Source organism: Orycteropus afer, unplaced genomic scaffold, assembly GCF_000298275.1.
Source record: "Orycteropus afer afer isolate SDZICR_OR568_19922 unplaced genomic scaffold, OryAfe1.0 scaffold00063, whole genome shotgun sequence".
NCBI classification, from domain to species: Eukaryota; Metazoa; Chordata; class Mammalia; order Tubulidentata; family Orycteropodidae; genus Orycteropus; species Orycteropus afer.
The window spans coordinates 5,008,384-5,021,627 of record NW_006921650.1 but is presented as its reverse complement, the minus strand read 5'-3'; positions in this window follow the sequence as shown (position 1 = coordinate 5,021,627).

Here is a 13,244-nt window from a genome sequence, read left to right as displayed (position 1 = left end):
CTGCTAAAAGAACTAACAAATCTGTCCTGGAAGAAACGCAGCCAGAATACCCCTTGGAAGTGAGAATGGCCAAACTTTGTCTCACCTACTTTGGTCAAGTAATCAGAAAGAACCATTCCCTGGAGAAGGATATCATGCTTGGTAAAGTGGAGGGTCGACAAAAAAGGAGAATCAACAAGATGTATTGACACAGTAGCTGCAATGATGGATTCAGGTATAGCAAGAATTGTGAGGATGGCACTGGACCAGGCAGTGTTTTGTTCTGTTGTTCATAAGATCGCTATGAGTCGAAGATGACTTGATGGCACCTAACAACAACAACAATATGGTAAGTTTATTTTAATTTTAAAGAAACTTCCAGCCTCTTTCTGCAAAAAATTGTCTCATGCTGCTGTAACAGAAATATCACAAGTAGGTGGTTTTAAGAAACAAAAGTTTAGGAGATTACAAGTCTGAATTCAGGAACTCAGCTCTAGAGGACAGCTTTCTCTGTGTGTCAGCTCTGCAGAAAAGTTCTTGTTTGTTGCTTTTTGCCTTCTCTTCTTGGGTGATCTTCACGTGGCTTGACATCTCTCTTCTCCCACCTCTGCTTACTAGCTTGCATTTACTGTCTTTTATATCTTAAAGTACATTGACTTAAGATACACCCTACAATAATCCTGTCTGATTAGCAAAGACAACCCATTTCCAAGTGGGATTATAACCACAGGCATGGAGGTTAGAATTTACAACACATGTTTTTTTGGGATACGGTAAGTGCATAACATTGCTCTAGCTGACATTCCAATTAGCGATGAATGAGAGTTCCACTTTCTCCTCATCTTTGACTGTATTTTATTTCTGTCTTTTTGACTACAGTCATTCAGTAGTGTGTGTAGTGGTATCTCATTGTGTTTTCATTTGCATTGCTTTAATGACTAATTATTTTGAGCATCTTTCATTTGTTTATGAGCTGAGGTACTGAGGGGATGAGGGCCAGAGAGAGGTCTTCCTTTGGGCACGGCTGAGAAGAAGCCAAAGAACTGTATTTTGAATCATTCTGTCCTCCCATAGGTTTAAAATAAGCCATCCCATTACCACCAAAAAGAAGAGAGTGGAGCATGTCCTTTAGACCTGAGGTCCCTACACTGAGAACATCCTAGACCCATGAGACACAGAGAGAGAGAGAGAACTGTAACATTCAAGACAGCACAAGACAGTGAGGAACAGAGGCAGAGACACAGAAACAGCAGAACGAGGAGATTGGCACAAGACAGCCACTGAGCAAGGAAGGTATGGTGGGTGTGCTGACCTATGGAGTGAGAGGGCTGAGCACTTTGGGGTGGGAGTTTTCTGGGAGAGTAGGGTGCCCCTGGATACTTACTAGTGGAGTTAAAGAACTTTGTAACACATGCCCAAGCAGGGAAGCATCCAGGTCAAGGGGTCAAGAGGCCGAGGTACTGAGGGGATGATGGTCAGAGAGAGGTCTTCCTTCGGCCATGGCTGAGAAGCCATAATGACCAAAGAACTATATTCTGAATCATTCTTGATCTTGAATTGTAACTTATTACTTCTGTAATAAGCCTCATAACTGTGAGAATGGTCTGTGAGTTCTGTGTGGCCATTGTAACAAATTATCAAACCCAGGAGAGGAGCAGGATGACACTGGTGTCAGAATTGTAGAACTCTTAGAGAGAGAGGAGGTATGTCTGACTTCTACCTCATAGGAATCAGCTTTGGGCTGCTGCTAATGATTCTCTCTCCTTTCCTTTGTGAAGTTTGACAAAGAGTTCAGGGGACAAGGGTGCTGCTGCCACACCATTTTTGCATCTTCATTGGCTAAATGTTGATTTAAATGTTCAGCCCCTTTAAAAAAGAAAAGTTATTTGTCCTCTTGTTATTGAGATATGAACAGAATTCTTTACATATTCTACATATAAGTTCTTTATTGGGTTTATAAAATGTAAATATTTCCTCTTACACTGTGGCTTATGTTTTCATTTTCTTAATGGTGTTTTTTGAAGGATAAATTATTTAAATTTTGATAAAATCCTATTTATTTATTTTCTTATATGTCGGAGCTCTGGTAGCGGAGTGCCTAAGGCACTTGACTGCTTACCAGAAGGCTGGCCACCAGCTACTCCTCGGAAGGAAGTTGGGCAATCTACTTCCATAGTGATACTGTCTCAGAAACCCAAGGAGGGGTCACTATGAATTGGGTCCAACTCAACAGCACATAACAACAACATATGTATTGTGCCTTGGTGTTGTGTAGAAATACACTTGATTTTTTGGTGTTCATCTTATATCCTGTGACCTTTCTGAACTAGTTTATTACTTCTAGTACCTTTCAAGAATGCCTTAATATTTTCTATTCAGAGTCATATCATCTGCAAACAAAGATAGCTTTACTTCTTAATTTCTAGTTAAGATGCTTCATAATTGTTTTATTTAAAAATTTAGCATCTATGTTTATGGGATTACTGGTTTCTAGTTTTCTTTGTCTGTTTTTGTTATAAGGGTAATTCTGGCCTCTTCATATGAATTGGGAAATGTTTTTTCTTTTTTTTTCTTCAAGTATATAAATGAGGGTGTGTAGAATAAAACCCACTGCAGTAGAGTAAATTCTGACTCATAGTGACCTATAGGACAGAGTAGAACTGTCCCACAGGATTTCCAATGCTATAATCTTTATGGAAGCATACTGCCATATCTTTCTACCAAGAAGCAGCTGGTAGGTTCAAACTCCAGTCTTCAAGTTGGCAGCAGATCACCTTAACCACTGTATCACCAGGGTTCCTTGATATTATCTGTCCTTTAAATGTTTGCTACAATTAACCAGTAAAGGCATCTAAGCATGATGTTTTATTTATAGGTAAGGTTTAAACCAAAGATTTATTTTGTAAGTATAGGGCTATTTAGATTATCTATTTATTTATGAGTAAACTTCAGTAGTTTTTGTCTCTCAAAATACTTGTCCATTTCTTCTAAGTTGTTAAATTTACTGGAATATAGTTGTTTATAGTATTTCCTTATCCTTTTAATGTATGTATAATCTACAGTAATACCAACTCCTCATTAATGGGTTGTAATTGTATTCTCTGTTTTTTTTCTGATCTATATTGTTGTTGTTAGGTGCCTTCGAGTCAGCTCCAACTCATAGCGACCCCATGTACAACAGAACGAAACACTACCCTGTCCTGTCAATATACCAGACAGTGTTTCACTGTTCATAAAGCTTTTACATCTTTGTAAAAGATCTTTATCTTTGGAAAGCTATTCATAAAGTTCTCACTGGCCAATTGTTTGAGAAGCGTATGGCCCCTTCCTTCTTTTGAGTCTGTCTTAGTCTGGAAGCTCTGCTGAAACCTGTCCACCATGGGTAACCTTGCTGGCATTTGAAACTGGTGGCCTAGCCTCCAGCCTCACAGCAACATGCAAGCCACCACAGTAGGACAAACTGACAGATGAGTGGTGGTCCTGATCCACACCTCTTAAGGTTTTTAAATTTTATTGATATTCTTAAAGAAATATTTAGAAAGTAAATATACTTTTAAGTATCACGTCATTTAAGGAGAAATCAAAATTAGAAAGAAATTTCAACTGATTGTAAATAAAAACACAACATAATAAAATTTATGGGATGCAACTAAAACAATACATAGGGAGAAACATATAACACAAAATGTTTCCATAAAGATATTAGAAAAGTGGAAAAGTATAAATCAACATCTATAACTTAAACCATAAAAACTAGAAAAAGATAAGCAAATAAAAAACAAATTAAGCAGAAGAATGATAACAAAGCTAGAAAGTGAAATCAATAGAATCAAAAAGTAAAATAGAAATTGATGAGTTAAAATAGTCATTTGTGAAAATTAAATTTTAGATCCTTAAAAACTGTAATAATTTAGATGACTTCAAGTCTTTTAAATTAAAATAGAAGAGGAAAGTGAAAACCTCTGAGAAGGAAAGCAACATTTTATAAAACACTCTTAGGTCCTTCAGAACAGAAAATTAATATACTAATGCAAATGAAACATTCTCTTAAAGAGACTTCATTACCAAGATATATTATTTTTCCCTCTTAAAGGTGACATTTGCCACATTTCTTACTATTTGCTTCTAGGTGCAAATTCATTCCCAATAACTTTCAAGCCTAAACATTCATGAAGAATAGAAAAAGTTTTATACGTTATCTCTATGTTTGCATGTGTGTATGTGTATTCAACTTGTTTGTCAATTTGTTGTACTGTGGTGGCTTGAGTGTTGCTGTGATGCTAAAAGGTATGCCACCAGTATTTCAAATATCAGCAGGGTCACCCATGGTGAATAGCTTTCAGTGGATCTTCCAGACTGACACAGACTAGGAGGAGTACCTGACAATCTACTTCCAAAGTGGGGGGAAAATTAGCTAGTGAAAACCTATGGATAGCAGCGGAACGTTGCCTGAAATAGTGCTGGAATATGAGCCCTTCAGGTTGGAAGGCACTCAGAGTATGACTAGGAACAGCTGCCTCCTCAAAGTAGAGTACACCTTAATGCCATGAATGGAGTAAAGCTTTTGGGACTTTTATTTGCTAATGTGGCATGACTCAAAATGAGAAGAAACAGCTGCAAGTATCCATTAGTAATGAGAACGTGGAATATAGGAAGCATGCATTGAGAAAAGTTGGAAATTGTCAAGGATGAAATGGAATGATACACTAGATATTACTGAGCTGTAATGCACTGGTATTGAATCAGATAATTATACGGTCTACTGTGCTAGGAATGACAAGTTGAAGAGGAATGGCATCACATCATTATTAAAAATAACGTTTCAGGATGGATCCCAAAATACAATATCAAAAATATGATGATATTCATAGGTTTACAATGGAAACCAGTTAATAAGACTGTTATTCAAATTTATGAATGAAGCATTAGTGCCAAAGATAAGAAATTAAAGATTTTTATTAACTTCTACAGTCTAAAATAATTTAAACAAGCAATAAAGCTGCATTGATAATTACTGGTGATGGAATACGTAATTTGGAAACAAAAAAGAAAGATTAGTAGTTGGAAAATATAGCTTGGTAATAGAAACCACATCAGAGACTGTATGATAGAATTTTACAAGACCAACAATTATTCATCAGAAATACCTTTTTTCAAAACATAAATGACTTGTATTCACACATACAAGTGTTTATATGTGAGGCCTTTCTATTATAAGAATGACTCTGAAACACAATAATATGAAGAACATTAACATTGGGCTTTCTTCACTGTATGTGAAAATATATCGATCTGACAGATATCTAAGTGAGTACCACACTTTCCTAAGGTCTCACGGATGGAGAAGGAGGGTGTATAGGGATAGACGTTTGTGGGGCTGAAGAACCTATCTTCTGATGAATTGATTATTAGTTTCATAAAGCAGACTCAGGACAGGAATATGCTTTAGTCTCATAAGAATCTTATCCAGACCCACTCCAATGTCATCCTAGATGATAGGGAAGCTCTTAGTAGTATAGAAATTTAATAACATTAATCGCTATTGATGCCAAGAGTGAACCTGGGGTATGATGGAGTGGGTAGGGATCAACGATAGGCCCCAGTCTTAATCATGTAAAAAAGTAGACATGGAAGATAAGAAATGAAAATATTGGTAAAGATAAAAGTCACAAGAATTTAACAGGTAACATCTCCTAAATCAGGGATGTGAACCAGATTTTAGCTCATGTATTACCTTTCACGTACTGCTCTTGGCTTCAAGAGTGATGCATTGAGAAGGAGTCTGGGACTACATAAGAAGTCATTTTGGGGAAGAAATATTGTCATTTAGTTAACTATACTGCCCTGGAGTAGGAGAGTGAAGTGGAGTCATGGGTACATGTCTGTTACAAGGCATTGCCAAGTAAGTGTGACCCAAGTCTCATTCTGACAATGATTCTGGGTAAAGCTAACCTGCTTTTAAGAAAACACATTGAAGAAACACAAAATTACTAAAAATAACAAAACAAAAGAAAGAAAAATTCACATATCAAAGAGAAAAACCAGTTAATTAGAAGGAAAATTATTCATATAATAATTTTTATAAAATCACAGGAAACTGATTTTACCACCATCAGAGGTAAAGTGTCATCTATGTGATTCTTAAAGTGTGAACTATGGAACTCTAATGGCCTGAGATACTTTTCTGAAGACTCAAGAGCTCAAAAGCATTTTCATCACTAAGATGTTATTTGCACTTTCTACTATGTTGGCATTTGCACTGATGTTGCAAGAGCATTGTGGGGTAAGACAGATGGCACCTTAGGAAGGTTTTTGATGAAGCAGTAAAAATTATGAATATTATTAAACTTTGACACTTGAGTATATGTCTTTTCATTATTTTGTTTTGATAAATGGGAGGTATACATAAGCATACTGAATATTCAAGTGTGTTGGTTGGCCTAAGAAGGTGCACTTCTGCAACAGTTTAGTTGTAAGCTGAATTAACTATTTTTTCATGAAACATATATATGTTTTTAAGAACAATTGTCAGAAAAACTGCAGTTATTTAAATTTGGGAATTTGGCAGACATTATCTCTTCAACTAAACGTAAGCCTGTCACTACAAGGAAAACAACAAGTGATATGTTAATAAATGTTTAACAACTAGCTCCACGTGTGGGAAAGGGAGCTCTGATTTGTAACTGATTATTGTAGTGTAAATACTCCCAGCATGGTTGATTTCAAGCTACCAACTTTATGTCACTAAACACAGAGTTGGAAAGATATGCACACAATTAGACAATTAGTTCTCACAAATCATTGCAAGCCACTTAAAGCACACCACTGAAACAATGATGAAATCATAGTTTCCAAGATAAAATAAGAATTTTGAAAATTTGTATCCATCATCATGAACCTGACAATCTCTCAATACATAAAGGCTTTTCTGAAGCAATTGCTAGATATGTTAATATAAGTGATTTTTAAAATATTATAATAAAATGCATTAACATTTGGCAGATCTATATTTCTCAGTAAATCAATATTTTCCATATAACTAGTGTACGATGTTTCCAAACCATGCATTCATGAAAGATCCATGCAATGTTCAATAGAGATAAATCAATGTAATCCAACAGAGTATAGCAAAGTTATTGATATGGTTTAAGGTTCCACATTGCAACTAAACTTTAAGAAACTGCCAGTTATCAAGTTTTGGTAAAGTGTCAAAGTATTTTAAAAGGCTAATGAATATTTGGAAGCGAGGATGACCAGACTTCTTCTCACCTACTTTGGTCATGTTGTCAGAGGGGACCATTCCCTGGAGAAGGATGTCATGCTTGGTAAGGTGGAGGGTCGGCGAAAGAGGGGGAGGCCTTCAATGAGGTGGATTGACACAGTGGCTGCGACAATGGGCTCAAGTATAGCAAGGATCATGGAGCTGGCTCGGGATTGGGCGGTGTTTCGTTCTGCTGTGCATGGGGTCGCTATGAGTTGGAAGCGACTTGACGGCACTTAACAACAACAACAACAACAACAACAATAAATACTGCTCTATTTTCCAACCATATATTTGCTTGAGGTCATATTTTCTTTTTGTACTTCAACCAAATCAACTTATTACAGCAGAAGGAATTCCTTATTTTTAAAATGGAAAGTAAAGTTCTCGGTCTGGAATGACTAGAAAATACAGAGAAGGTCAGTACAGACTTGGAGCTCCCCTCCTAAGTACAGTGTGAAGTCTGAGAAGAGACCCTTGATGTGCGTCACACTCTGGATGCAGGAAAAAGCCCTGAACAACTTGGGAAGTGGGCAAAGCAAAGAGCCTTCAAGTGAGCAATATCAGTGCAGCCCAACTCTCTGTCTCAAAGGGATGCATCATCACAGTCTTCCTGGATGCTTTGAAGATTATTCTCTTGAGATCAGCTTTCATTTAATTCAATTTCTTTTTGACTGATAAATACTTCTTATTTATGTGTTTCCTGGATCTCTATGGCTTCTTAACTATAGCCTGTATTTAATTTTAAGTTCCCAAAGGGAAGAGACTAGATCTGTTTAGTTCTCTTCAAAATAGTCAAGCATAGTCTATAGCCAAATTTGTACTTAATAAACACTTTTCTGGTGATTAATGTCCTCTTATCTAGAGCTTGATTTATGGGACAAAGTAGATCCTCCATTTTTCTTACTAATTTAGTAAGATGGTTTATCCTAATCCCTAGTGCCCAGAAATTTTCTGTAATGAAGGAAACAAAGAAAACACAAAAATATCAGAAATATCTGCCATAATAATGGGTAGGGTTCTGAAAGTTTGACTGGAAATCAATTGCTCAGAGCTTGGAAGACATTTTTCTTTGGGGGAAAAATATGCAATATAGCTATGTCTCTTGATGATGCCACCAAGTACAAACACATCAAAGACATAGTATTGTTTTAATATAACAATAATACAATGTTTCTGTGGGACACATGTATTCAAAGTTGAATGCTAAAGACACATTTCACCCTAGCAGAGGACAAAGTAATACTCCACTTGCCTCCTTTCTACTAATGTACAACATTTTGGTTAGTAAAAGCAAAAACTCCCTGTGATCTAAGCCACTGAAAATGCTCTGATATCAGGATTTGAGTTGGCTAGAGATTGAAGACAGGATTATGAAGTGTGAGAGGCAGAGATAATGACTGCAGTAAGAAGAAGACCGAGGACAGAGAAGGGTGGACAGAAATTCTACAAGCGGGGAGAAAATTCAGGGTGGACTTGAGGGTTACATAGTAGGAAGACACTGAGCTCAGGTTGGACATTCAGTGTCCCATTTATATTCCATAGTTTTCAAGAATTGACGTGTTCTTCCATTCCATGACCATCACCTCTTGTATTTCCTTTCATTGTGGTCCACACACCTTCTTTCCTTGAACTCTGGATCCTAAATACTGACATGTATCATAAAAATGAATCTTAACATAGTTGGGACACTCCTCAGTCAATCAAGCATAAGTGGCATGATGTTCAATGTTCGATATTTCCTCATATTGATTTGTCAACATTTAATTTAGGTTTAACACTTAGGCACTCAGAATTACTCAAATGAGAATGTTTGTCCTACTATACCTGTCTTTAGAGAAGCTGTGTTTAGATGCGGAGATTTTAAATAAACAGAGAATTGCTTGATACAGAGTAAAGAAATTATGTACCTGTATACATACTAAATATGAAATTTTTGTTTTAATCATTGTTCTTTCAGTCCCTCTTGTCCATACTACTTCCACAACCACAAAAGCAATGTGACCTGGGCATGAGGCAGGAAGGGTCCCAGGCTTGAGAATGAAATATAAATAGTAAGGAAACATTTGAATATGACTTTTATATATCCACTTGGATTATTTTCTTCTTGATTCAAATTTTTAAGGGGATTTTTCAAGCTAGTTAAGATGCTGATAATGTTGGCAATTCCAATAAGAGTGATGGCTCTGGAAAGGACTGGCAAAATTCATAACATGCCTAAAGTGAAAGCATTTTTTCCAGTGCTTTTCTTTTGTTGAACAGAAGAGAGAGACACGGAGGGAAGCAAGTTGGGTTGGAAAAAGCGGAATAGTTTGGACTAAAATTAAATAAAATTAAATAGTTCAGACTAAATTAAATTGCATGTTAGTTGTTTATAAAATCCAATCAATCTGATCCCAGATTACTGCTACCCCACTTCCCACCAAAACAAACAAACAAAAAAGCTGCATATTAATTGTTAAAGTTTATTTTCATGACCTTGTTCCTGAGAACAATGAATTGGGGCTAGAGAGAATGAGTCACACAAAACAGAGTCTTTTGCTCTGTTCACCGTTCATAAGGATAACCTTGTCATGGTCATAAATCAGCCAGTAGCTTTACTGATTCTTCTTGCTGGACAACTCTATTCAGTGAACTACCAAGATAGCAGATTCCCCTGCTTACAGAACAACCACACATACAACAGCAAAGATTCATCAAAGTGCATATAATCTCTTCTGCTCTATCTCCCATCCCTTTGATAGAGCATTTTAGCAACATTACTGAGTACTTTGATGTTCTTATAACAGGCAGACAAGAATTCTATTACTTTTCTTTTGTAAGATGAAATATTAGGATAATAAAGAGAGTTAAATATAGCAAATTTTTTAAGTACTCTTTTTAAAAGAGAACACTATACAGGTAGTCCACTGGTTATGATGAGTTGTGTTCCCAAGTTTGTCTTTAAGTTATATTTGAACATAACTCAGAACAGTTAGATACGGTTTGTATCTTACATCAGTTAGTTAAATGTTTGTCTTAGTATATAGTACATAATGTGTCTTATGAACCATTTTATGGATCTTGAGTTTTGAATATTATGGCTTTATGGGGGGGGGTTGGTTCATAACTACTGTTGTATATTAAGCCGATAGTTTGTAACCCAGGGACTGCTCGTACATTATTTTATTTTCAGTTTTCTGACTCAAATGACAATTGAGAGGAATGTATTTCAAATTAAAATATTTTAAAATTTATGTGTAGTAATATTTAGTCTTTAGGGTGTATAGTTCCATAAAATTTAACAAATACATAAAGTTGTGTAACTACCACTATAATCAAGATACAGAAGAGTTAACTTTTCCTCCCTCCCCCCAAAAAAGAAAGAAGAGCAGTTTTAGGGGAAGTTACAGCATTTGGCTACTAAACAAAGGCTTGGCAGTTTGAACCCACTCAGTCACTCCAAAGGAAAAGCGCCAGGTGATCTGATTTTGTAAAATTAGAGACTAGACACTCCTATAGGGCAGTTCTGCTTTGTCACATTGGGTCACCATGAGTTGGAAATGACTCCACAACACACAATAGTCCTTTGTTAAGATATGTAATTTGTAAATATTTTCTCCAAGACTTAGTCTGTCTTTTCACTTTTTAACAGTGTCTTTGAATTTTAATATTAAGTCGGTTTATCAATTGTTTTTCTTTTATGGGTTACACATTGGGTGTTATGTCTAAGAATCCATTACTTAATTCAAGGTCTCAAAGACTTTCTCCTATGTTTTCTTCTAAAAGTGTTGTTGTTACATTCTGTATTCAACTCTGTGATTAATTTTGAGTAAATTTTTGTATAAGTCATGCAGTATAGTTTAAGATTCATTCTTTTGAATATAGATTATCTTTTGAATATAGATTATCAGTTGTCTCAGAATTCTTTGAGGAAAAGACCATCTTTTACCCATTAAAGTGACTTTGCATTTTTCTTCAAAATGAGTTGAATGACCAGACTTCATCTCACCTACTTTGGTCATGTTGTCAGAAGGACCATTCCCTGGAGAAAGATATCAAGCTTGGTAAAGTGGAGTGTCAGTGAAAAAGTGTTAAGTATGGGTCTATGGTTGCAGCAATATTTGACAAGGAACTTCCACAAATGCAAGCTGGATTCAGAATAGGCTGTGGAAAGGGGGATATCATTGCTGATGTCAGATGGATCCTGGCTGAAAGCAAAGAACACCAGAAAGATGTTTATTTGTGTTTTATTGAATATGCAAAGACATTCAACTGCATGGATCATAACAAATTAAGGATAACATTGAGAAATATGGGAATTCCAGAAGACTTAACTGTGGTCATGAGAAACCTGTACATAGACCAGGAGGCTGTTATTTCAACAGAACAAGGGCATACTGCATGGTTTAAGATCAGAAAGGGAGTATGTCAGGGTTGTATCCTTTCACCATGCTTATTCAATCTGTATACTGAAAAAATAATCTGAGAAGCTGGAATATATGAAGAAGAATGCAATATCAGGATTGTTAGAAGAGTCATTATCAATCTGAGATATGAAGATGACACAATATTGTTTGCTGAAAGTGAAGATGACTTGAACCACTTACTGATGAAGACTGAAGAATACAGTCCACAGTATGGATTACATCTCAACATAAAGAAAACAAAAATCCTCACAACTGGACCAATAAGCAACATCACAATAAATGGAGAGAAGATTGAAGTTGTCAAAGATTTCATATTACTTGGATTCACAATCAACACCCATGGAAGCAACAGCCAAGAAATCAAATGAGGTATCACACTGGGCAAATCTGCTGCAAAAGACCTCTTTATAGTGCTGAAGAGAAAAGATGTCTCTTGAAAGACTAAGAAATGCCTAATGCAAGCCATGGTGTTTTCAATAGCTTCATATGCTTGTGAAAGCTGGACAATGAATAAGAAAGACAGAAGAGTTGATCTTTTTGAATTGTGGTGCTGGTGAAGAACACTGAAAGTACCATGGACTGCCAGAAGAACTAACAAATCAGCCCTGGAAGAAGTGCAGCCAGAATGCTCCTTGGAAGCAAGAATGGCCAGACTTCATCTCACCTACTTTGGTCATGTTGTCAGAAGGGACCATTCCCTGGAGAAAGATATCATGCTTGGTAAAGTGGAGGTCAGTGAAAAAGGGGAAGGCCCTCAATGAGATGGATTGACATAGTGGCTGCAATGATGGGCTCAGGTATAGCAAGGATTGTGAGGCTGGCACAGGACCTGACCGTGTTCTATTCTGTTGTGCATAGGGTTTCTGTGAATTGGAGATGACTCCATGACACCTAACAACAACTACATGTGTCTATATCTGGACTCTATTTTGTTCCAATGATTTATGTACTTATCCTTTTGCCAATAGTACACTTTCTTGACTACCATAACTTTATGATGAATTTTAAAATCAGGTAACATATGTCCTTCAACTTGGTTCATCTTTATCAATTTTTAGTTGTTCTATTTCCTTTGAATTTCATATAAATGAAAACTAACTGGCACCCATCATCTAGGCATTTGGCTAAAGCCAATTATGTGCCCCAAGGCTTACCTGGTATTGCTTAACTGGTAATATCTGATAACACAAAAGACCCACATGATGACTATAATTGTCTTTCCTAAAGAAGTTCCAAAGGAGCTCTGGTGGTGTAGTGGTTAAGGCATATGGCTACTAACTAACCCAAAGGATGGTGGTTTGAACCCATCAGGAGCTCCATGGAAGAAAGATGAGGTGGTCAGCTTCCATAAAGATTTATAGACTTGGAAACTCAACGGAGGTCACTATGAGTTGGAATCCAATTGCAGTGAGATTTTTTTGTTGTTGTTGTTTTATAGAAGTCCTGTTGTTGTTGTTGTTGTTAAGTGCCGTCGAGTCGTTTCCAACTCATAGCGACCCTATGCACAGCAGAACGAAACACTGCCCAATCCCGCGCCAGCCCCACAATCCCTGCTATACTTGAGCTCATCATTGCAGCCACCATATCAATCCATC